The sequence below is a fragment of the Scyliorhinus torazame genome, chromosome 16, assembly GCF_047496885.1.
Source record: "Scyliorhinus torazame isolate Kashiwa2021f chromosome 16, sScyTor2.1, whole genome shotgun sequence".
NCBI classification, from domain to species: Eukaryota; Metazoa; Chordata; class Chondrichthyes; order Carcharhiniformes; family Scyliorhinidae; genus Scyliorhinus; species Scyliorhinus torazame.
This window is the reverse complement of record NC_092722.1, coordinates 160593979-160618173: the sequence shown is the minus strand read 5'-3', so window position 1 is coordinate 160618173 and position 24195 is coordinate 160593979. Positions and strand designations below refer to the sequence as shown.

Sequence of the window (24195 nt, the reverse complement as noted above, 5' to 3'; positions counted from 1 at the left end):
CGGCACAGCCGTCTCTGCGGGCGGTGTGGGGGAGCCTGCCGGGGGCGGGGGGGCAGGGCGGCCACACATCTGGGACTGTTGTGGGGGGGGCACACATCCGGGGGTGGGGGTGGGGAAGGAGCGGTGGGGGCAACAAAGGCTGCGGGCGGCCACGGCCCGCCATGGTAGGGCGGATCCAACAGCCAGACCCCATGACGGTGGACACGCGGCTGTCCACCCAACCCGTTCGCTTCGCGGCGCAGGCAGCCCGGCCGTCCTGTCATGTGCCAGACACCCGCACCCTCCCCACCAAACTGGCAGCACCCACCAGCGGGTATGTCCTGGGCGACGCACACCGGAGCCCCCCGGTGCGGGCACTGCCACCAGACGGTGGCCCTGGCAGAGGGGACGGCCGACAGGTCTCAGGGCACCGAAGGGGCAAGGTGGGGCGCGTGCTGGCGACCGGGCCGGCCATGTAGCCCATGGCACCTGATTGTGGAGGGAATATACCAATGCTGAAACCCGGTCTATCCCACGCCCTACAGATAGTACAATGTTTAGCCATCTTCCAGCGTTGTTGGCCGCCGTGGCGGGGGCTGCTGCCCTGCATGAGGCCCAGTGGGAGCTGGAGCACGGGCATGACAGGGAGGTGGCAGAGCCGGTTGTAGAGCAGCGGGCTGCAGTGGGGCACATGCAAGCCACCCAGACCGCTTGGCCACACGCCCGAGAGGCACTGGAGGAGCACCACACCGTGCGGCAGCCACAGCAGGAGGATGACGAGGAAGAGGAGGAGGGTGTGCCACGGCCACGGAGGGGTCCGATGCGACAACGTGCATACCGGCCACGCATGTCCTGCGAGGACCCCCCGGACAGGGCGGACAGGAGGAGACTCCGGGTGAGCCGGAAGACCGTCGCCCACATCTGCCACCTGATGGCACACCTGGCACCCCGTGGGACCAGGGGTGGACCGTTGGCCGTCAAGGTGACGGTCGCCCTCAACTTCGTCGTGACGGGGTCGTTCCAGTCACCGAGTAGGGACCTGTCCGGCATCTCCCAGCCATTGGTGCACAGGTGCATCCGGGCCGTCACCGACACGCTGTACAATGTCACGGACAGGTACAGACAGTTCCCTGTGGACCGCACCCACCAGGATGCCCGCACAGCGGGTTCCGCTGCTGTTGCCGGATAGCCATGGGGGAGGGGGGGATCGATGGATTGCACATCGCTATGCGGCCCACGTCGGAGGAAAGGGTCATGTGCCTGAACAGGAAGGGTACATATTCAATGAACGTGCAGGTGGTCTGTGACCACAGGATGACGATCCTGCATGTCTGCGCCAGGTATCCTGGCAGTGTGCGTGACTCCTTTATACTCTCCCAATCATTCATCCCCGCCATGTTTGAGGGACATCCCCCCCCACCGCCTGCGGGGCTGGTTGCTGGGCGACAGGGGTTATCCGTTGCGGTCATGGCTGATGACGCCTATCCAGAGGCCACAGACCGACGCAGAGCGCCGCTACAATGATGCCCATGCAGCGACCAGGAGTGTGGTCAAGAGGTGCTGCTGAAGATGCGCTTCAGGTGCCTGGACCGCTCTGGGGGGGGGGGCCTCCAGTACCCGTCAGAGAGGGTCGGCCGCACCGTCGTGGTCTGATGCGTACTGCACAACATAGCCCAGCAGAGGGGCGATGTGCTAGAGGAGGAGAGGAGGACGGTCAAAATGAGGGGGATGGCGAGAGGGAAGCAGATGCATGGGACATGGGGGAAGGATGGCAACAGGAGGCACCCCCGACCACCCTCACTTCCCCCACCAGCGACTATCCTCACCTCCCCCACCACCGACCACCCTCATCTCCCACACCACCACATCACACGCATGCATACAACCCCTCCATGACACATTCACCTGTGGCACAACGGGATGGGGGTAAACTGTTGACGGTGTAAGCGGGTCTGATACAAGCATGGAGGATGATGACAGCCTGCCATGCGATGGGCTCCGAGCCATACATCGTTCGACAATGTCTGACTCATGGCCATATCAAGACCCTCCACCTGGGTGGACCCTGCACGCGGCCCAGACACTGCATCCCATGGCCTTGGCGTATGGCTTGGGGCGGGTTGGCGTGGGAGAACCGTGCGGGGGGGGCGCACGTCACACGCACCGGAGCTCAACTTCTATCGCAGCGCCCCTCACACACACTGGCACATGGCCCCGCCCGCATCGGACAGAGTACAGAGGCAGCTCACATAGGTGTGGAATGTGTTTAATAACAGATGTTCTGTACATGTGCCCTAGCCCATCTGACTATTCTGTGCCCTGCACCCGTGCCAACTTACTCATCAGAATCTACCTTTCTGGCCTTAGGGCCCAATGACTACGTCTCGGTGTTCCCCCAGACAGTAGAGGAGAACTGGAGGTGGGCTCCTGTGATTCCTGCCCTGTGACTAGGATCCCCTTTGGCGGCCGTTTCCTGTGGCGGCCCAGCCTGGATGGGCCAGGCTGCATCTTGGGCAACTGAATTGCGTGGTGCCACCCTGTTCTGCCCGCTGCCCACTAGATGCACCAGGGACGATGGGGGGCGGGAAAGAGTCCGAGGTGGCACAGCATCCTGGAGGCCCGCGCTGGTATTGAACAGGGTCTGGACGTTAGCAGCCTTGGAGCTCAGGGAGTTCGCCATCCCTGTCTGGCTCTTTGCAAAGCCATCCATCACCCGGGCAATTGTGCTGATGCTCTCAGCGATGGCCTGCTGGGACTGGGCCATGGACTGCTGAGACCACGCCAGGTTGTTGAGCGCCTCTGCAATGGTCAGCTGGCCCTGGCTCATGGCTGCCTGTGTGACGGCAACCCTGTCCTGGGCCGCGGAGGACGCGTGCACAGATAGCCCCAGGCCCTGCAAACTCAGTCCCATGCCTGACTGCATCGGGTCTACAGGCAGGCGGGGGAACTCCAGGAACCCGGGACCCGTCTGAGCGGAAGGTGTTTGCCGGGGCTGGGCTGCCCTCCGACCGTCTGGTCCCTCGGCTGCTCCTACCTCCACCTGCTGTACCGGATCGGCTGTGTGGTGCGCACCAGTTAGTGTCCCAGACGCCCCATCACTAAAATGGCCAACCGAGGTGAGAGTATCTGCGGTGGCGGAGGGTGCAGGGGACAGCTGTGACGCAACCTCGGTGTCTTCATCGGACCTATGGTCGGGGATACCATAGATTATCATAGAATTTACAGTGCAGAAGTAGGCCATTCGGCCCATCGAGTCTGCACCGGCTCTTGGAAAGAGCACCCTACCCAAGGTCAATACCTCCACCCTATCCCCATAACCCAGTAACCCCACCCAACACGAAGGGCAATTTTGGACACTAAGGGCAATTAATCTTGGCCAATCTACCTAACCTGCACATCTTTGGACTGTGGGAGGAAACCGGAGCACCCGGAGGAAACCCACGCACACACGGGGAGGATGTGCAGACTCCGCACAGTGACCCAAGCCGGAATTGAACCTGGGACCCTGGAGCTGTGAAGCAATTGCGCTATCCACAATGCTACCGCGCTGCCCATGGGGTGCCACGTCCCGTATGTTCGTCCCCTCCGTGATGGTGTTGTGTTGTGTTCTTTCATGTCTGTCTGTGCCCTGTGTGCTTGTGTCATCGTCGTGTCGTGTCTGTCTGTCCCCTGTGTGCTTGTGTCCTGTGCCGTCGTGTCGTGTCTGTCTGTCCCCTGTGTGCTTGGTCCTGTGTCATCGTGTCGTGTCTGTCTGTCCCCTGTGTGCTTGGTCCTGTGTCATCGTGTCGTGCCTGTCTGTCCCCTATGTGCTGGTGTCCTGGGTCGTTGTGTTATCACTGGATTGGGCCGGAGGGCTGTTGTTGAAGCTGCCCTCCCCATCGCTGCTAGAGTCTCTGCGGGCTGGCTGCCCAGGCGCTGGCCGGGGGCGGTGTATGCCTGATGCGCCCGGTTGATCTGCGTCGGCTGGCCGTCCAGGTGCTGGCCGAGGGCAGTGTCTGCCAGGTGCGCCGGGTTGGTCGGCGGTCGGCTGGCTGTCCAGGCACTTGGTGCTGGCGGTGTCTGCCAGGTGCTCCGGGTCGGTCACGACGTGGCCCTGCGACATACAATACACCATCATGGTTAGGCAGGTGGAGGGGGGTGTGGGTCGCGGTACGGGGTGAGTGCTGAGGGGACAGTGCTGGGGGGAAACGGCTGCGGGTAGTGTGCTGAGGGAGAAGGGCTGAGGGGAGAGTGCTGGGGGTAGAGTGCTGGGGGAAAGTGCTGAGGGAGAAGGGCTGAGGGGAGAGTGCTGGGGGTAGTGTGCTGAGGGAGAAGGGCTGAGGGGAGAGTGCTGAGGGGAGAGTGCTGAGGGGAGAGTGCTGAGGGGAGAGGGCTGAGGGGAGTGTGTTGAGGAGAGAGGGCTGAGGGGAAAAGGGCCAGGCAGGGGGGGAATCTCACTTGGTGGCGCGCCCCCGATCTCGGCATGTGGCAATCTCCCGGTCCTCTGGTGCACCAGCTATGTCCAGTGTCCTCTGCTCGTGCACGGTGAGGGGCCGCAAGTCAAGTTCACCCCCTCCGGTTCAGGCACGCTCTTGCTGGTTATGGGGGCTCTTCTCCTGGGGGGCTGGGGGGGGGGAGGGAATCCGAGGGTTAGGCGATCCGATGCATGCAGTTGGATCTATGTTGGCATGGGTGCACAGGGCACACAGCCAACACGGCTTGCATGGGTGGCTGCAGCCATGTGGGTCATGGCTGTGGTTGTACCGTCCCCCTGGGGAGGAGGTGGGTGTTACACATGTGGGCGTAGGGGGGTTGGTGCCATGGGCACATTGCTGGGTACTCATCCTGGCTGCCCTCAGTAGGTCATTGAGCCTTTTGCGACACCGTTCACCAGTCCTGGGTGTCAACGCGATGGCACTGACGGCCGCGCCCACCTCCCTCCACAGACGCCGGGCCACGTTAGGTGGGACCCTCTGGCCGGGTCCAGGGTACAGACGCCCTCTCCTCTCCTCGAGGGCGTCCAGGAGCATCTTCAGGTCGTGGTCGGTGAACCGGGGCGCTGCTCGGCATGGCGCGATGTTGCTCCATCGGCAGCCTGTGCGCTCGCGTCGCCTTATATGCGACGCAGCGCCGCGTCGATTGCGTGGTGCCGTGTCTCCGATGCTGCTCCGAGGCCACGCCCCCCACTTCCCGCCACGCCCCTGCTGGCCCACTTGTACGGCGCAGAATGGGGTCCCAGAACGGGCGTCGACCGCGGAGTGAAACACTCCCGTTTTGGCGCCGACACTCTGCCGTCGCAGCGGAGAATCACGCCCCATATTCTTTGCCACTTAAAAAAACAATATATTCATTCGTGCACAAAATTATGCTCGAGTTTTAAAAAAGTTTGCGAAAAATTTGAAAGCAGAGGCTGGGTCACATCGAACACTGAATTATCACAATATTGTGAGGAATCAAAGTCAAAACATTACCTGATGACAGCCAAAAATCTATTTCTTGTCAACTCACAATTTCTAATTTTAGCATATTTCAGGCTTAATTAACTAATTTTCCATTTCTCTTTTGCAGTGGTGGCTTTCCCCAAATTCAAAGCTTCCGATCTTAAATTATTTCCCTTTAGGAGCTTTATGGCCAAAAATGAGGGCACTCTTCTCCCAAAACTCAACTTAGGCAATACTACATTGGTCACTGTGAAACAGATGCGTGTTTTATTGGCAGAGTTAAGTTTCATTAATGTCCCCTTGTGACCTTTACAGTAACAGAGTTGGCCGTTGATTGGGATGTCGTTGAAATGCCTGCTGCTGGTCCTGGGTGCACAGCAATGGAAAGAAAATGAAGTTTTGAAGAATTTCTCTAGGTTTCATCTCAAAAGAGTTTGGATTGTTTCTGGCCTAGCCTCGCAAATAAATTGATGTTTTTTCTTGATTCGCTGCTGCAAAGGACGATTATTATTAAACCTTTTCCCCAGCTTCCTGGCCAGCCTCTCATCAAACAAGATATCTTAAAATGTTAATACATTCATGACAGGTGCAAATTTTGATGGTCATTAAAGTCATGGTAATTAAAACCACAATTATGCTAATATCCTCAATTTCTACCTTCTGGAATATGCCAATTAAAATTCAAGAAATCCACAACAGACTAGGCTCAAATTTTTAATCATGGACCATCGCTAATGTGCATAAATACACAGCCTCCAAGGTGCTCTCTGAACTGCAGCATTATAGCATTTTTCGGAAGCCAGTAACACAATAATGGCCGAGATTTTCCGGCAGTTCACGTCGGTGGGATCTTCTGGTCCCGTTGAAAGCTTTCCCCTGCCTCGGCATGGGGTGGATTCAATGGGAAATCCCATTGATAGTAACAGGACCAGTAGATCCTGCTGCTGGCAAACAGCGGGCCCCTCCAACTGAGGAGAAACACGTGGCGGGGAGGCCAGAGAATCTCGCCCAATGTCAGATACCATACAGCCAAATAATTAACCCCTAACAACAAGTAACTGGGCAAACCTAACTTGATATTGTTAGCTTCAATTTCATCAGTCTATTAATATTTTATTGCAAATATACACATCAGGATTACAGCATAACATGGAACAGCTTTCTTTGTCTTGCAATAAATGTTGCTCTGAGAATAGTACAGTACACCAAGACGCTGTAAAGATGTTTGAAATGAATTTTTGACAAGGAGTTTTACAGTCAATGTTTTTTATTTATCCACAACAGATATCGAGTAAAATTGTGAAGCATTAATCACATGCCATGATCTTTAAAACCTGTATCTGTAGCTTTCAACCCAGAGTAATGGAATGGGATAATGAAAATTACATATACTTCATTTAATCATGCAGTATGTAACTTCAAAACAATTACAATGGGTGGGTGTTTCGTATATACTGTAGTAAAGTATAAAAAGCAATATGTAGCAGTCGTCTCCTATGACAATGCTCACACACATCTAGAGGATGTGTTGTTTGATAGAGAGGATTAATAGTGTAATTTAGAATATATTAGTGTGGAATTAAATGGTAGAGAGAAATTGGAACCTGAAATTAAATTACTTAATTGAAAATGAGATGAAATTATATATCGGAACATTTCTTCATATAGTAGTAGAACTTGAGGAGTACTAGAAATGTGAGCTCAAATAAACTACTGTGAAATATAATATAGGTGTAATGTATTTGAGATAAGATAACAATTTGTGTTGAGAAATATCCCCATAGAGTAAGAGTAAGTAGTATTTTGTCTATTTATGCGTGTGACAGGGAAGGTTGTATTATGTTGTTGAGTTTACATTACAGAAGGAGCCATTTGAGCTATCCATCATGACTAGTTGCCCGAAAGACCTACAGACTCAGTTGCGCTCCTGTACTCTTTACCTTATGTTTTCCTTTTTCAAATATTTATATACTTCCTTTGAAAGCCACCATGAATTCTGCTTCCACCACTGTTTTTGTAGGATAATACATGTCCTATCAACCCTCTACATAAAGAAACGTTTCTTCCAACCTCCATTTTGGATGTAAATTCATACCCTCCAATTACAGATGGACCAACTAGAGGAATCAGTTACTTCTCGTTTAGCTTAAAGCCTTGAATTTCAAGCCCTCTCACGATTCTCCTTAGCTTTATTTTCGCTAATGAAAACAGACACGCCTTCTCTAGTCTCCTCATAATGGAAGTCTCATGTCGTTTTCACCACCTTCATAAACCTAAGTTTGAGTTATTTTGTTAGCCTTCACATCCTTCAAAAAGGAGACCAAAAAAGGGACCTGGTAATGTAACTACAGTCTAGCCACTGATTGGTATCAGCTTGCCATTACTTTACTTTGCTAAATACCAATGCTGATAATTATAAAAATCCATGATTCTGAATGTTTCTCTTACTTAATTTTGACACCACATCATAATGCGCAAGTAGTAGCCTTAATGTTTTCAAGGAGAATGTGTATTGGAGTTTACGACGATGGTGGAGGGATGAAGGGGAGTGGTGGGGCGGGGGGTGGGGGGTGGGGGGGGGGGAGAGAGAGATGGATAGCTGCATGATAAGGATTTGGAAAATATTTTAGAAGAATGAAAAGAATCCAGCAGAGGGCAGTAGAGTGGAGCTGCTGATTGGCTGTTGCGGGGAAAATTTGCACCAGTGCATTGCGGTCACCGTATCTTGAAGGTGGTTTGTGGAGGAGCTGTTGTCAAGTGACAGTTAAACCCGAAACACTTATTCAGTGTTGCCCTCCCTACCTCCTCTTCTAACCAAAAAAAACCCCTCAGTAACAAGTACACCGTTTTGGATACTGTTGAGGGGGTCGACCTACCAGGGGTAAGCCACAGTGAACCGATCTCCAGCACTGAGTCCATCCCTGTGGCTCAGAAGGGAAGGAGGGAGAGCAGGAGAGCAATAGTTATTGGGGACTCGATAGTTAGAGGGACAGATAAGACGGTTCTGTGGCAGCGAAAGAGACTCACGGATGGTATGTTGCCTCCCGGGTGCCAGGGTCCGTGACGTCTCGGGCCGTGTTTTCAGAATCCTTAAAGGAGAGGGGGAGCAGTCACAAGTTGTGGTACACATCGGTACCAACGACATAGGTAAGAGAAGGGACAGTGATTTAAAACAGGAATTTAGAGAGCCAGTGTGGAAGCTGAGAGCCAGGGCAAACCATGTTGTCATCTCTGGTTCGTTGCCGGTGCCACGTGCTAGTGAGGTGAGGAACAGGGAGAGAGTGCAGATAAACACGTGGCTGCAGTTATGGTGTAGGAGGGAGGGTTTCAGGTACGTGGATAATTGGAGCACATTCTGAGGAAGGTGGGACCTGTACAGACAGGACGGTTTGCACCTGAACCAGAAGAGCACCAATATCCTGGGAGGGAAATTTGCTATGATCTTCGGGGGGGTTTAAACTAATTTTTCAGGGGGCTGGGAAAATGAGCTGTAGTCCAGAAGCCAGTGTCAAGAGTAGTGAGGTACTGAGGAGGGTATCAAGGTTGCAGGAGTGTACCGGCAGACAGAAAGGTGGGTTGAAGTGTGTCTACTTTAATGCAAGGAGCATCCGGAATAAGGTAGGTGAACTTGGAGCGTGGATTGGTACTTGGGACTACGATGTTGTGGCCATTACGGAGACATGGTTAGAACAGGGACAGGAATGGTTGTTGGAAGTTCCGGTGTATAGATGTTTCAGTAAGAGTAGGGAAGGTGGTAAAAGAGGTGGAGGAGTAGCATTGTTAATCAAGGGCAGTTTAACGGCTGCAGAAAGGCAGTTTGAAGGGGATCTGCCTACTGAGGTAATATGAGCCGAAGTTAGAAATAGGAAAGGATCGGTCACATTGTTAGGAGTTTTCTATAGTTTCCCAAATAGTAATAGAGATGTGGAGGAAGAAATTGCAAAACAGATTATGGATAGGTGTGGAGGTCTCAGGGTAGTTGTCATGGGTGACTTTAACTTTCCAAATATTGATTGGAACCTCTATAGGTCAAACAGTTCGGATGGGGCAGTTTTTGTACAGTGTGTGCAGGAGGGTTTCCTGACACAATATGTGGATAGGCTGACAAGAGGGGTGGCCACATTGGATTTGGTACTGGGTAAAGAACCGGGCTAAGTGTTAGATTTGTTTGTGGGAGAGCACTTTGGAGATAGTGACCACAATTCGGTGTCTTTCACTATTGCAATGGAGAGGGATAGGGCCATACGGCAGGGCAAGGTTCATAATTGGGGGAGGGGTAATTATGATGCGATTAGGCAAGAATTAGGGAGCATAAGATGGGAACAGAAACTGTCAGGGAAAGGCTCAAATGAAAAGTGGAGCTTGTTCAAGGAACAAATACTGCGTGTCCTTGATAGGCATGTCCCTGTCAGGCAGGGAGGAAATGGCCGTGTGAGGGAAGTATGGTTCACAAAAGAGGTTGAATGTCTTGTCAAGAGGAAAAAGGAAGAGTATGTAAGGATGAGAAAACAACGTTCAATAGGGTCGCTTGAGGGTTACAAGGTAGCAAGGAATGAGCTGAAAAAAGGGCTTAGGAGAGCCAGGAGGGGCATGAGAAGTCCTTAGCGGGTCGGATCAAGGAAAACCTCAAGGCCTTTTAGTGGGAAATTGTGCATGGAGTCAGAAGAAATAGGAGAGGCGTTGAATGAATACTTTTTTTCAGTGTTCACAAAGGAGAGGGGCCATGTTTTTGAGGATGAGAGTGTGATTCAGGTGGGTAGCCTGGTGGAAGTAGATGTTCTGAGGGAAGATGTATTAGCAATTTTGAAAAACCTGAGGGTCGACAAGTCCCCTGGGCCAGGTGGGATATACCCAAGGATTCTTTGGGAGGCAAGGGATGAGATTGCAGAGCCTTTGGCTTTGATCTTTGGGTCCTCGCTGTCCACGGGGATAGTGACAGAGGACTGGAGAGTGCCGAATGTTGTTTCTCTGTTCAAGAAAGGGAATAGGAATGACCCTGGTAATTATAGGCCAGTTAGTCTTACTTTGGTGGCCGGGAAGATAATGGAAAAGGTCCTGAAGGATAGGATTTATGACCATTTGGAAAGATGCAGCTTAATCCGCGATAGTCAACACGGATTCGTGAATGGTAGGTCTTGCCTCACAAATTTGATTGAATTCTTTGAGGAGGTAACTAAATGTGTAGATGAAGGTAGAGGAGTTGATGTCGTATACATGGATTTTAGTAAGGCGTTTCATAAGGTTCTCCATGGTTGGCTCATGAAGAAAGTAAGGAAGTGTGGGATAGAGGGAAATTTGGCCAATTGGATAAGTAACTGGCTATCACGTAGAAGACAGAGGGTGGTGGTGGATGAAAAATTTTCAGACTGGAGACCAGTTACCAGCGGTGTACTACAGGGATCAGTGCTGGGTCCTCTGCTATTTGTGATTTTTATCAATGACTTGGAGGAGGGGGCTGAAGGGTGGGTCAGTAAATTTGCTGATGACACCATGATTGGTGGAGTAGTGGATGAGGTGGAGGGCTGTTGTAGGCTGCAAAGAGACATTGATAGGATGCAGAGCTGGGCCGAAAAATGGCAGGTGGAGTTTAACCCTGATAAGTGCGAGGTGATTCATTTTGGTAGAAAAAATTTGAATGCGGATTACAGGGTCAATGGCAGGGTTCTGAGGAATGTGGAGGAACAGAGAGAGATCTTGGGCTTCATGTCCACAGATCTCTGAAGGTTGCCACTCAAGTGGATAGAGCCGTGAAGAAGGCTTATAGTGTGTTGGCGTTTATTAACAGGGGGCTTGAGTTTAAGAGACGCGGGGTTATGCTGCAACTATACATAACCCTGGTGAGACCACATTTGGAGTATTGTGTGCAGTTCTGGTCACCTCATTAAAGGAGGGATGTGGAAGCATTGGAAAGGGTGCACAGGAGATTTACCAGGATGCTGCCTGGTTTGCAGGATAGGTCTTATGAGGAAAGGTTGAGGGAGCCAGGGCTTTTCTCGTTGGAGCGGAGGAGGATGAGAGGCAACTTAATAGAGGTTTATAAGATAATGAGGGGGATAGATAGAGTGGATTTCCTCGGGTGGATGTAGCTGTTACAAGGGGGCACAATTATAAGATTCAGGGTGGGAGATATAGGAGGGATGTCCGAGGTAGTTTCTTTACTCAGAGAGTGGTTAGGGTGTGAAATGGACTGCCTGCTGTGATAGTGGAGTCGGACACTTTAGGAACTTTCAAACGGTTATTGGCTAGGCACATGGAGCACACCAGAATGACAAGGAGTGGGATAGCTTGATCTTGGTTTCGGACAATGCTCGGCACAACATCGAGGGCCGAAGGGCCTGTTCTGTGCTGTATTGTTCTATGTTCTATGAATAGGACAGAGCCATGGTGAAACTGATGATGGTAGAGAAGTTTGTCAGGCAGCAGTAAAGTTAAAAGATGAAGAAGCAGGGAAGGTCATGGCTACAGGAACAGTGAGTGGGTGTCGAAGGCGTAAGCTGCAAGCAGCTGAGACAGAATTAGGGAGGCTCTGAAGAACAGAAAGATAGGCAGGGGAAAAATGAAAATAAAATATCTTGTGAGGGGAAACCTTAAGGTTTGGGAATAATGAGGAGAAGGTTTTATTTGGGTGTATAAACCATTTGAGAGTCAGGTTTCTATATTTGAGAGCAGTGCAAAAATCATATTTCTGGGGTATGGAGACAATAAGCTTCCCAACTCCACTCCCTGGTGTCAGTAGTCTGTTAAAACATGGGTGGAGATTCTGCCCCGAACAAGGAATTCACAGAGACACAACTAGGACTCCTCTTTTTTGCAGCGGGTTCTGCTGATCAAAGGAACGTGGCAGCATCCTCAAGTAAATTCTTTACTTCTATTACCTTCCCAACAATTTTAATGCATTTCAAGAGTCTGGCAAATGTAACTTCAACTTTTGTATTCTTACTCTGAAACCATATTTACGGAGTTCCAAAGGTGAGGTGAGAGTGACTGTCCTTGACATGAAGGCAGCATTTGACTGAGTATGGCATCAAGGAGCCCTAGCTAAACTGGAGTCAATGGGAATCAGGGGGAAAACTCTCCGTTGGTCGGAGTCATATTTGGCACAAAGGAAGATGGTTGTGGTGTTTGGAGGTCAGTCACCTCCAGCTCCAGGACATCACTGCAGGAGTTCCTCAGGGTAGTGTCCTAGGCCCAACCATCTTCAGCTGCTTCATCAAGGACCTCCTTTTCATCATAAGTGGGGATGTTTGCAGATGATTGCACAATGTTCAGCATCATTTTCGACTCTTCAGATAATGAAGCAGTCCATGTCCAAATTCAGCAAGACCTGGACAATATCCAGGCTTGGGCTGACAAGTGGCAAGTTACATTCGCGCCACACAAGTGCCAGGCAATGATCATATCCTACAAGAGAGGATCTAATCAATGCCCCTTGACATTCAATGGCATTACCATCGCTGAATCCCCCACAATTAACATCCTGGTGGTTACCATTGATCAGAAACTGAACTGGACTAGCCATATTAATACTGTGGCTACCAGGGTAGGTCAAAAACTAGGAATCCTACGGCGAGTAATTCACCTCCTGACCCCCAAAGCCTGTCCATCATCTACAAGGCACAAGTCAGGAGTGTAATGGAATACTCTCCACTTGCCTGGATGAGTGCAGCTTGAACAACACTCAAGAACCTTGACACCATCCATGACAAAACAGTCCACTTGATTGCTCCCTCTTCGACAAACATTCTAACCCTCCACCACTGACGAACAGCCATGTGTACCATTTACAAGATGCACTGCAGTAACTCACCAAGGTTCTCTAGACAACACCTTCCAAACCAACGACCACTAGCATTGAGGACAAGAGTAGCAGATACCTGGGAACCCCACCATATGGCGGTTCCCCTCTGTAGCGCACAAAGACTCCGTGAGACGAATAGAGTGAAATCGATGAGGCTTTATTAAGCGTGTCTGTTCCCCCGCAGCTCGATAGTAAACTGGCCTGCGGGGGAAGACTCCGACTTCTTATACTCCGCCTTCAGGGCGGAGCTAGAGGTCAACGGCCAACCAGGACCCGGGATCTGTCAGCCAATGACATTAGGGCTTCCTGTCCCACATGACCCCCAATACATACTACCACATTCACCCCTTGTCAAAAATGAACCCGGCGGGGTGATGCTTCGTATGGTGGTAAGGGTTTACAGGGCTGGTCCTGGGAGGAAAAAAAACATTCACAAGGCAATACAGTATTGTACAATTTTGTCCTGTTGCAACTATTTACAGAGGGTATGGGAAGAAAAGCAAAATGTTCTTGTGAAAAGTCCATATTTAGTTTTAGATCGACGCCACGAGTCGGTCGGGTGGTCTGGTCGTCCGTGTCGATCGCCTCGGCCCCGGTGGTGGTGGTGCTTGTACCGGTGTTGTCGCCTCCAGGAGCCTTACGGTTTCAGCTTGGGCTTTATTCTTGGTCGGTGCTGAGGGGAGGGGAACCGATCCTCCTGGGAAGGGGGCGGTCGCGGGGTGCGGTGGTGGCAGGAAGGGGGGGGTTGGGTTGATGGTGTCGGGGGGGGTGCGTGTTGCCGGCGGGCGCCAGATCCCGCAGGGAGACCGTGTCCTGTCGGCCGTCGGGGTACTCCACGTAGGCGTACTGGGGGTTCGCGTGGAGGAGGTGAACCCTTTCGACCAACGGGTCCGCCTTATGTGCCCGCACATGCTTTCGGAGCAGGATGGGTCCTGGGGCCGCCAGCCAGGTCGGCAGCGACGTTCCAGAGGAGGACCTCCTAGGGAAAACAAGGAGACGCTCATGAGGCGTTTGATTAGTGCTCGCACATAATAACGACCGGATGGAGTGGAGAGCGTCCGGGAGGACCTCCTGCCACCGTGAAACTGGGAGGTTCCTGGACCGTAGGACCAGTAGGACGGCCTTCCAGACCGTGCCGTTCTCCCTCTCTACTTGCCCGTTCCCCTGGGGGTTGTAGCTGGTCGTCCTGCTTGAGGCTATGCCCTTGCTGAGCAGGAACTGGCGCAACTCGTCACTCATGAAAGAGGACCCCCTGTCGCTGTGGACGTAAGCGGGGTAACCGAACAGTGTGAAGATGCTGTTCAGGGCTTTAATGACTGTGGCCGCGGTCATGTCAGAACAGGGAATGGCAAAAGGGAAGCGGGAGTATTCGTCCACCACATTAAGAAAATATGCGTTGCGGTCGGTGGAGGGGAGGGGCCCTTTGAAATCGAGACTGAGGCGTTCAAAGGGGCGGGAAGCCTTAATCAGGTGCACTCCATCTGGCCTGAAAAAATGCGGCTTGCATTCCGCGCAGATGTGGCAGTCCCTTGTGACTGTACGGACCTCCTCTAAAGAGTATGGGAGATTGCGGGACTTGATGAAGTGGTAAAACCGAGTGACCCCCGGGTGGCAGAGGTCCTCGTGGAGGGTTTGGAGGCGGTTAATTTGTGCGTTGGCACATGCGGGATAGGGCATCGGACGGCTCGTTCAGCTTTCCGGGACGATACAAAATCTCATAATTGAAGGTGGAGAGCTCGATCCTCCACCTTAAGATCTTGTCGTTTTTGATTTTGCCCCGCTGTGCATTATCGAACATGAAGGCTACCGACCGTTGGTCCGTGAGGAGAGTGAATCTCCTGCCGGCCACGTAATGCCTCCAATGTCGCACAGCTTCCACTATGGCTTGGGCTTCCTTTTCTACTGAAGAGTGGCAGATTTCTGAGGCGTGGAGGGTCCGGGAGAAAAAGGCCACGGGTCTGCCCGCTTGGTTAAGGGTGGCCGCTAGAGTTACGTCGGAGGCGTCGCTCTCGACCTGGAAGGGGAGGGACTCGTCGATGGCGCGCATCGTGGCCTTTGCGATATTCGCTTTGATGCGGCTGAAGGCCTGGCAAGCCTCTGTCGACAGAGGGAAGGTCGTGGTCTGTATTAGGGGGCGGGCCTTGTCTGCGTACTGGGGGACCCACTGGGCGTAGTATGAAAAGAACCCCAAGTAGCGTTTCAGGGCTTTTGGGCAGTGCGGGAGGGGGAATTCCATGAGTGCGCACATACGTTCGGGGTCGGGGCCTATTATCCCATTGCGCACTACGTAGCCCAGAATGGCTAGCCGATCGGTGCTAAAAACGCACTTGTCCTCGTTGTACGTGAGGTTCAAGGCTTTGGCGGTCTGGAGGAATTTTTGGAGGTTGGCGTCGTGGTACTGCTGATCGTGGCCGCAGATTGTTGCTTTGTCGAGATACGGGAACGTGGCCCGCAACCCATGTTGATCAACCATTCGGTCCATCTCCCGTTGGAAGACCGAGACCCCGTTTGTGACGCCAAAAGGGACCCGTAGGAAATGGTATAATCGCCCGTCTGCCTCGAAGGCTGTGTACTTGCGGTCACTTGGGCGGATGGGGAGCTGATGGTAGGCGGACTTGAGGTCCACGGTGGAGAAGACTTTATATTGGGCAATCCGGTTGACCATGTCGGATATGCGGGGGAGAGGGTACGCGTCTAGTTGTGTGTACCTGTTGATGGTCTGGCTATAGTCAATGACCATCCTTTGTTTCTCCCCTGTCTTCACTACTACCACCTGCGCTCTCCAGGGACTATTGCTGGCCTGGATTATGCCCTCCTTTAGTAGCCGCTGGACTTCGGACCGAATGAAGGTCCGGTCCTGGACGCTGTACCGTCTGCTCCTAGTGGCGACGGGTTTGCAATCCGGGGTGAGGTTCGCAAACAAGGACGGGGGTTGCACCTTGAGGGTTGCGAGGCCGCAGATAGTGAGTGGGGGTATTGGGCCGCCGAATTTGAACGTAAGGCTCTGTAGATTGCATTGGAAATCTAATCCCAGCAAGGTGGGGGCACAGAGTTGGGGAAGGACGTTTAGTTTGTAGTTTTTGAACTCCCTCCCCTGCACCGTTAGGGTAACTATGCAGAATCCCTGGATCTGTACGGAGTGGGATCCTGCAGCTAGGGAAATCTTTTGTGCGCTGGGATAGGTGGTCAAGGAACAGCGTCTTACCGTGTCGGGGTGTATAAAGCTCTCCGTGCTCCCGGAGTCGACTAGGCATGGCGTCTCGTGGCCGTTTATTAGCACCGTTGTCGTCGTCGTCTGGAGTGTCCGGGGCCGAGCTTGATCGAGCGTAATTGAAGCGAGACGTGGTTGTAGTAGTGGAGTGGGGTCCGTTGTTGCCGTCCAAGATGGCGTCGGGATGGACAAAATGGCCGCCCCCATACATCGCACGTGGCTGGGGGGTCACAAGATGGCGGCGGGGGTGGACAAATGGCCGCCCCCACGCGTCGTACAGGTCTGGGGCGGTCCAAGATGGCGGCGCCCCTCCTCCCCTCGTGGTGGCCGGGACCCAAAATGGCGGCGTCTGCGGGTCGCACATGGTGTGCTGGGGGGGCTGGGGAGCGCTAGGACCGCGAGTGCTAGGACCGCGAGTGCTAGGACCGCGCGGAGCTCCCTCACCGGGGACAGCGGTGGTCGGGGCCCAAGTAGGTGGCGCCGGCGGGTCAGGCGTGAGGCGCGGGGTGGGGGTTAGGGTGGCGTTAGGGACGCGCAAAACTCCCTCCTCTCCGTGGAGAGTGTTGGCCGGGACCCAAAGCGGTAGCGCCGGCGGCGGGTCATACATGGGCTGCGGGGAGGGGGGTTGGGGAGCGTAAGCGGCGTGCAGAGCTCCCAGTTCTCCCGGGACCGCGGTGGTCGGGACCCAGAGCGGCTGCGCCTGCAGGTCGTACATGGCGTGCTGGGGGGGTTGGGGCGCGTAAACGGCTTGCAGGGCTCCCTGTTCTCCCGGGACAGCGGCGACCTCGCGGGACCGGCACACAACCGCATAATGGCCCTTTTTCCCGCAGCCTTTGCAGATAGCTGCGCGGGCCGGGCAGCGCTGTCGGGGGTGTTTCGCCTGGCCGCAGAAATAACAGCGGGCGCCCCCGGTGCGACTCGGCGTTTGGACCGCGCAAGCCTGTGGGGTGTCCGGGGGGGGGGTAGGGGGTTTGTCGCGATGGGTACGTACGGGGCCCAATGGGTTGCCGCGCGGTCGGGGCCGTAGGCGCGGGTATTACGCGCGGCCACGTCTAGGGAGGCTGCTAGGGCCCGTGCCTCTGAGAGTCCTAGCGACTCTTTTTCTAGAAGTCTTTGGCGGATTTGGGAGGATTGCATACCTGCCACAAAAGCATCGCGCATTAACATGTCCGTGTGTTCGTTTGCGTTCACCGACGGGCAGCTGCAGGCTCGTCCCAAGATCAGCAGCGCGGCGTAGAATTCGTCCATCGATTCTCCAGGAGCTTGCCGTCTCGTTGCGCGCTGGTAGCGAGCGTAGATTTGGTTAACTGGGCGGACATAGAGACTTTTCAGTGCTGCGAAAGCCGTCTGGAAATCCTCCGAGTCTTCGATGAGGGAGAAAATCTCCGTGCTCACCCTCGAGTGCAGGACCTGCAGTTTTTGGTCTTCTGTGACCCGGCCGGTGGTCGTTCTGAGGTAGGCCTCGAAGCAAGTCTGCCAGTGCTTGAAGGCTGCTGCCGCGTTCACTGCGTGGGGGCTGATCCTCAGGCATTCCGGAATGATCCTGAGCTCCATAGTCCTTTTTAGGCACGCTTAATAAATTGTAGCGCACAAAGACTCCGTGAGACGAATAGAGTGAAGTCGATGAGGCTTTATTAAGCGTGTCTGTTCCCCCGCAGCTCGATAGTAAACTGGCCTGCGGGGGAAGACTCCGGCTTCTTATGCTCCGCCTTCAGGGCGGAGCTAGAGGTCAACGGCCAACCAGGACCCGGGATCTGTCAGCCAATGACATTAGGGCTTCCAGTCCCACATGACCCCCAATACATACTACCACACCCTCCAAGTCACTCACCTGGTATTTCCTGACTTCACTGTCACTGGGGCAACATCCTGGGACTCCCTCCCAAACAGCAGATTGGGTGTACCTACACCTTAACAACTGCAGCAGTTGAAGAAGGCAACTCACCACCACCTTCTGAAGGGAAACCAGGGATGGGCAATAAATGCTGGCCTAATCAGCGACGCACACATCCCAGTAAATAAATTTTACGATTATCCATCTTGGGAGTGAATATAATATTAATTTAGTACCATTGTACAACCTGTAACATAAATACTTATCTCAGACTCAGACTCATTGCCAAGAGTGAGGTTGGCATTTTTTTTTTTAAAAACGTATTTTATTACAAACTTGTATCAAAGTAGGTTACAGCAAGTAAACACCCCGGGAAACATACTTCCCAACAATCAACTATAGTCTGTACAGACTTTTCCCCTTTTGCACCCACCTCTCCCCATCACCAGCCCCCAACCCCGCTGCGACAACTAGCTCCTCAAACACGGTCACAAACATCCTCCACCTTTTCTCAAACTCCCCCCGCTGAGCCCCTTAACTCATACTTTTTCTTCTCTAACCGCAGGAAGTCGCACAGGTCACCCAACCATGCTGCTACCCCCGGTGGTGATGCCGACCGCCACTCCAGCAAAATTTGTCACCATGCAATCAGAGAGGTGAAGGCCATGACATCGGCCTTCCCCCTCTCCATGAGCTCCGGCTTCTCTGAAACGCCAAATATCGCCACCAAAGGGTCCGGGTCCACCTCATCCTCCACTATCCTGGCTAAGACCACGAACACTCCCTCCCAGAATCTTCCCAATTTTTCGCAACCTCAAAACATGTGCGCGTGATTCGCTGGTCCCCGCCCACACCTCTCACACTCATCTGCTACCCCCTGAAAGAACCCACTCATTCTCGCCCAAGTCATATGCACCTGTGCACCACCTTAAACTGTATCAGGCTCATCCTTGCACAAGAGGAGGTTCAGTTTACCCTTCGCAGTGCCTCACTCCATACTCCCCAATTGATCTCCATTCCCAACTCCGCTTCTCATTTCTCCTTGATCTTCACCACCCGCTCACCTCCCTGTTCCCCCAGACACTTATACATATCCCCAATTTTTCCCTCCCCTTCCACATCCGGAAGCAGCAGTCGCTCCAGCAGGGTGTATCCCCACAATCTAGGGAACCCCTTCCAGATCTTTCGTGCAAAGTCCCCAAACCTGCAGATACCTGAACTCACTACTCCTCAGCAGCTCTACCCTCTCCCTTAGCCCCTCCAGACAGGTGAACCACTCCTCCAAATACAAATCCCTCACCTTAACCAGCCCCACTTACCTCCATCTCCTATATACACTATCCATCCCCCCCCGGCTCAAACCCATGATGCTCACACAGTGGCATTAGCATCGACATCCCTTCCATCCTCAGATGCCTCCTCAGCTGATACCATATCTTCACCGTGGACTGCACCACTGGGCTCCCTGAATACCTACTCGGAGCCATTGGCAATGCTGCTGTCACCATAGCCCTCAAACTAGACCACTTACAAGATTCCTCCTCCATCCTAACCCACTCTACCCCTTCTCTTCCCACCACCGCCGCACCTTGTCCACATTCGCCGCTCAATAATAATGAAGCAAGTTCGGCAATGCCAACCCCCCTGCTGCCTCTGTAGCAGGGCCCTCCCGACCCTCGGCACCTTCCCCGCCCATACAAAGTCCGAGATGATCATGCCCACTTTCTGAAAAAAGGCGTTTGGTATAAAGATCGGGAGAGCCCGAAAGATAAACAAGAACCTCGGCAGAATATTCATTTTCACCACTTGGACCCTCCCCGCCAACGTTAAGTGCAGTGTATGCCTGCTCCTAAGATCCTCCCTGGCCTCCTCCACCAGCTTCGTTAAGTTCGACTTATGGAGCCCCGTCCATTCCCTCGCTATCTGAATCCCCAAATATCTAAACCTATCCCTTGCTACCGTAAATGGCAACCCCCTAAATTAGTCTGCTGTGCCAGCTCATTCACCAGGAATACCTCGCTTTTCCCTGTATTCAGCTTGTATCCAAGAATCCTCCAAACCTCCTCAAAAGGCCCATAATCCTTCCTGTACTCTCCAAGAGGTCATCGGCATAGAGCGACACCCGATGCTCCTCTGCCCCCTCATTATCCCCTGCCACTTTGCCGACCCCCTGAGAGCTATCGCCAATGGCTCTATGGCCAGCGCAAACAGCAGCAGCGACAGCGGGCACCCCGCCTCGTACCCCTGTGTACGTCAAAGCTTCGTGAGCTCATATCATTCGTCCTCACCCTCGCTCTTGGCGCCACATATAGCAACCGCACCATGCCACAAATCTGGGCCCAAACCCAAACTTTCTAACAAGTACCGCCACATCACGCGATCAAATGCATTCTCTGCGTCCATGGAGACCACCACCTCCGGTACCAGAGCCCCCGACGGATTCATCACCACATTCAACAGCCGTCTTATATTACTTGCGAGCTGCCTGCCCTTCACAAAGCCTGTTTGACCTTCTGCAACCACTCCGGGACACAGTTCTCCCATCCTCCCCGCCAACAACTTAGCCAATACTTTAATATCCGTGTTCAATACTGATATGGGTCTATATGACCCACATTCCACCGGATCCTTCCATTTTGGGGGGATTAGTGTGATTACTGCCTGCTTCATCGTCTCCAGCAGCTCCCCCTTCTCCAGTGCTTCTTTAAACGCACCCAACAGATGTGGTGCCAGGTCTGTCGCAGATTCCTTATAAAATACCTCCGGGTACCCATCTGGCCCAGGGGCCTTCCCCGACTTCATACCCGATACTATGCAGCACCTTCCTCAGCCCCAGGGTCTCTTCCAACGCCTGCCACTTTGCTTCCTCCACCTGGGGTAATTCCAGCTCATCCAGAAACCGCTGCATGTCCCCCTCCTCTCCCCCTGGATCTGCCTCATAAAGTCCCTGGTACTACTCTCTAAATGCCTCATTTATCTTCCCTGGCTCCGGCACCACATCCCCAGCCCCAGTCCGTATCTTCAATATTTCCCTGGACGCAGCCTGCTTCCGCAGCTGGTGCGCCAGCATGCGGCTCACCTTCTCCCCTACTCATATTGCACCCCTCTTGCCCTACGCTGTTGCCCTACCACCCCCTCCCAGTTGTCAGCCTGTCAAACTGCCCCTGCAACATTTTCCTCCTCGCCAATCCCTCCATGGTGGGCACCCTCGAATATTCCCTGTCCACCTCCACCATCTCGATCACTAGATGGTCATGTTCCGCCCTCCTTTCCTTATCCACACGAACTATAAACAAAATAATTTCTCCCCAGACCACTGCCTTCAGTGCTTCCCAAAAAATGCCCGCCGACACATCTCCATTCTGATTCAACTCCACATAATCCCTAATCGCCAACCGCACCTTATCACAAAAACCTCCACCCGCCAACAACTCTTGAGTCAAACCTCCACGCCGGCCTCTGCTCTCGTCCTGTTCTAAACCGAATCTCCAGCCAGTGGGGTGCATGGTCCGAGATAACTATCCCCGCGCATACTTTGTCCCCTCCACCCCAACCAAAATCTCCCGACTCATTACAAAGTAGTCAATCCTCGAATGCACCTTATGGATGTGTGGAAAGAAGGAATACTCCCTTCCCCCTGGGTTCTGAGAACGCCATGTGTCCACCATACCCATCCTCTCCATAAACCCCCCTAGCTCCCTTGCCATTCGTACCCTACCCATCGACCTGGGGCTCGACCTATCCACCCTTGGCTCTAGGACAGTTAGATTCTCCTCCCATGATCAACTGGTGCGTGGCCAAATCCGGGATTGCTGCCAGCAAACCCCTCATAAAACCCACATCATCCCAATTTGGGGCATACACATTTACCAACACCACCGGCTCTCCTTCCAATACCCTACTCACAATCACATATCTCCCAGCTGGATCCCTCACCTCCTTTGCACTCACAAACCCCATTTTTTTGCTCATTAAAATCGCCACACCCTCAATTTCAAATCAAACCCCGGGTGAAAAACCTGCCCGACCCACCCCTTCCTTAACCTAACCTGGTCCTTCACACGGAGGTGTGTCTCCTGCAGAAAGACAACCCCCGCTTTCAAGCTCCTGAGTTGCGCAAACGCCCATGACCTTTAACCGGCCCATTCAGTCGCCGGACATTCCACGTTAACAACCTCACCGGAGGCTTGCGCCTCCAATCCCCTCTACCTTCCAACATCTTCCCTACTTAATCCCCGCCCCCTTAATTTCACTCTATACCTAGCCCATCCCAGATGGCCCCTTTCTCCACCCTTGACCATGTTATCTCTCACCCCATGCCAGTGAGGTTGGCATTATTGTCACTCTATTTAAACACTATGCTCAAATGTTCAGGAGATACTCCTCTGATTTTCAACAACCACCAGTCTGGTAATGTGGCCCTTCCCTGGGATTCTCCAGGCCTGTGGTTTGCTGTAATGTAAACAAGCCAGTGTCCTTCATCGTAGCTGTGCACAGTGTGAGCTGCATTGTAGTCACTCTGAACAGAGAGTTAATGGGGAAATGAAAACATTAGCTGTAGTTGGTGTCATTGATATTATCAGAAATCTAACAGGTACCTTCTTTATATATGTGGTGAGCGAAAATACCACAAATGAAAGCATGCAACAATTCAATCAAAAGCACCTTTACAACTACAACCTTGCAAAGGCTTGTTCAGGCATTTATTTCCTTCAGTATGAAACTCATCAGATAAGATTCTCCAGATTTATTTGCCCGGATCAGGGTGTAACTTAATCCATCTTTGTGATGCATGAGAAGGAGCAGAAGAAAAAACAGTGACATTGGACATTCCCTGAAGTAGCAAGTACACCATGGACAACTCAACCACATTTGTGGCCCTATTACAGAGTTTCTTGTGAGAGGAATCACTGTTCAAAATCTGGATGCAGAAGACAATTTATCGGACAACAGTCACAATCCAAAATTCTCACCATGCAAAACACTGTTAAATCTACCTAAAAAATATTTTTATGATACAGTGTGCATTCGGATAGTTTAAACTTGTAACTGAGCAATTCAGTGCATGGAATAAATATAGCACAGTTAATAGCTTTAAAAATGCAATTAAATGAATGCCATCGCTTACCAAAGTACTCTTGGTCCTGTTGATCAAACAAAAACAGACTGAGTGTCTCTAAACCAGAAACCTCAGGACCAAATCGTGCAGATTTTGGATCTTTCCAGTTTTCAGGAAAAGGCCACGAGGCATTTCACAGTGCCTGTAAATGTGATGAGATAAAGATTGACAGTGATTGAGTTAAAGTCGAAGGCAATGATATGTTGTGGGTTTCTTTGGTATCTAATTGCTGAGATGTTGTAACTTTTATCTTTAAATATGAACATTTTATTAATAGTCTTTAACAATGTACAGATCCTAGTTACTGCCATGCATGGTGCTGCTGCCATGCAGGTAAATTCCTTCTAGGTTGTTCTCGGAGTCCATTACCATGTGATTTTATATAGCCATACCGTGGACAGTACTCTTCTCCAGCCCCAAGTTAACCCTTGCTCTGTCGAGCACCTTTAACATTACAAAGGCATGTAGACACACATCATACAACATCCCCCTTTCCTTCAAAAATAAAACTTTGCTCCCTTCAACAGAGTATAGCTTTTGCAATACAATTTTTACGTGCCATCCCTTCTCCCCCTATCTCAAATTGCTGACTTTTTATAAATTCAGACAGTCTTGAGGCTCAACAGTTCGTCCACATTTTGGCCTGTCACTTTGGAGGAATGGCAATAATATTCTTGTGTTTCTGGTTATCTCCATTTGCTTACTTGGTTATCCCCATTTCATTTACTTTTTCTGCTCAGAGTTGCATTTCTCTTTATTAACAACCTGATAGAAATCAGATTTTGTGGTTAGCTATACATGAGATAGATAAAAGGTTTAATTGAGAAATCATTA

The 24195-nt window shown here is 52.1% G+C and overlaps 1 protein-coding gene across 3 annotated transcripts in view; it reads right to left on the bottom strand.

Annotated features, from left to right (window-relative positions):
• The window catches only part of LOC140393179 (fibroblast growth factor receptor 2-like), a 240526-nt gene that overhangs the window by 158964 nt on the left and 57367 nt on the right, over positions 1-24195 (bottom strand). For all 3 annotated transcript variants that reach the window (XM_072479334.1, XM_072479333.1, XM_072479335.1), the window contains one exon: positions 23371-23503. The gene's annotated coding sequence lies outside the window, so the exon portion shown is untranslated. The remainder of the gene's footprint in view (positions 1-23370; positions 23504-24195) is intronic.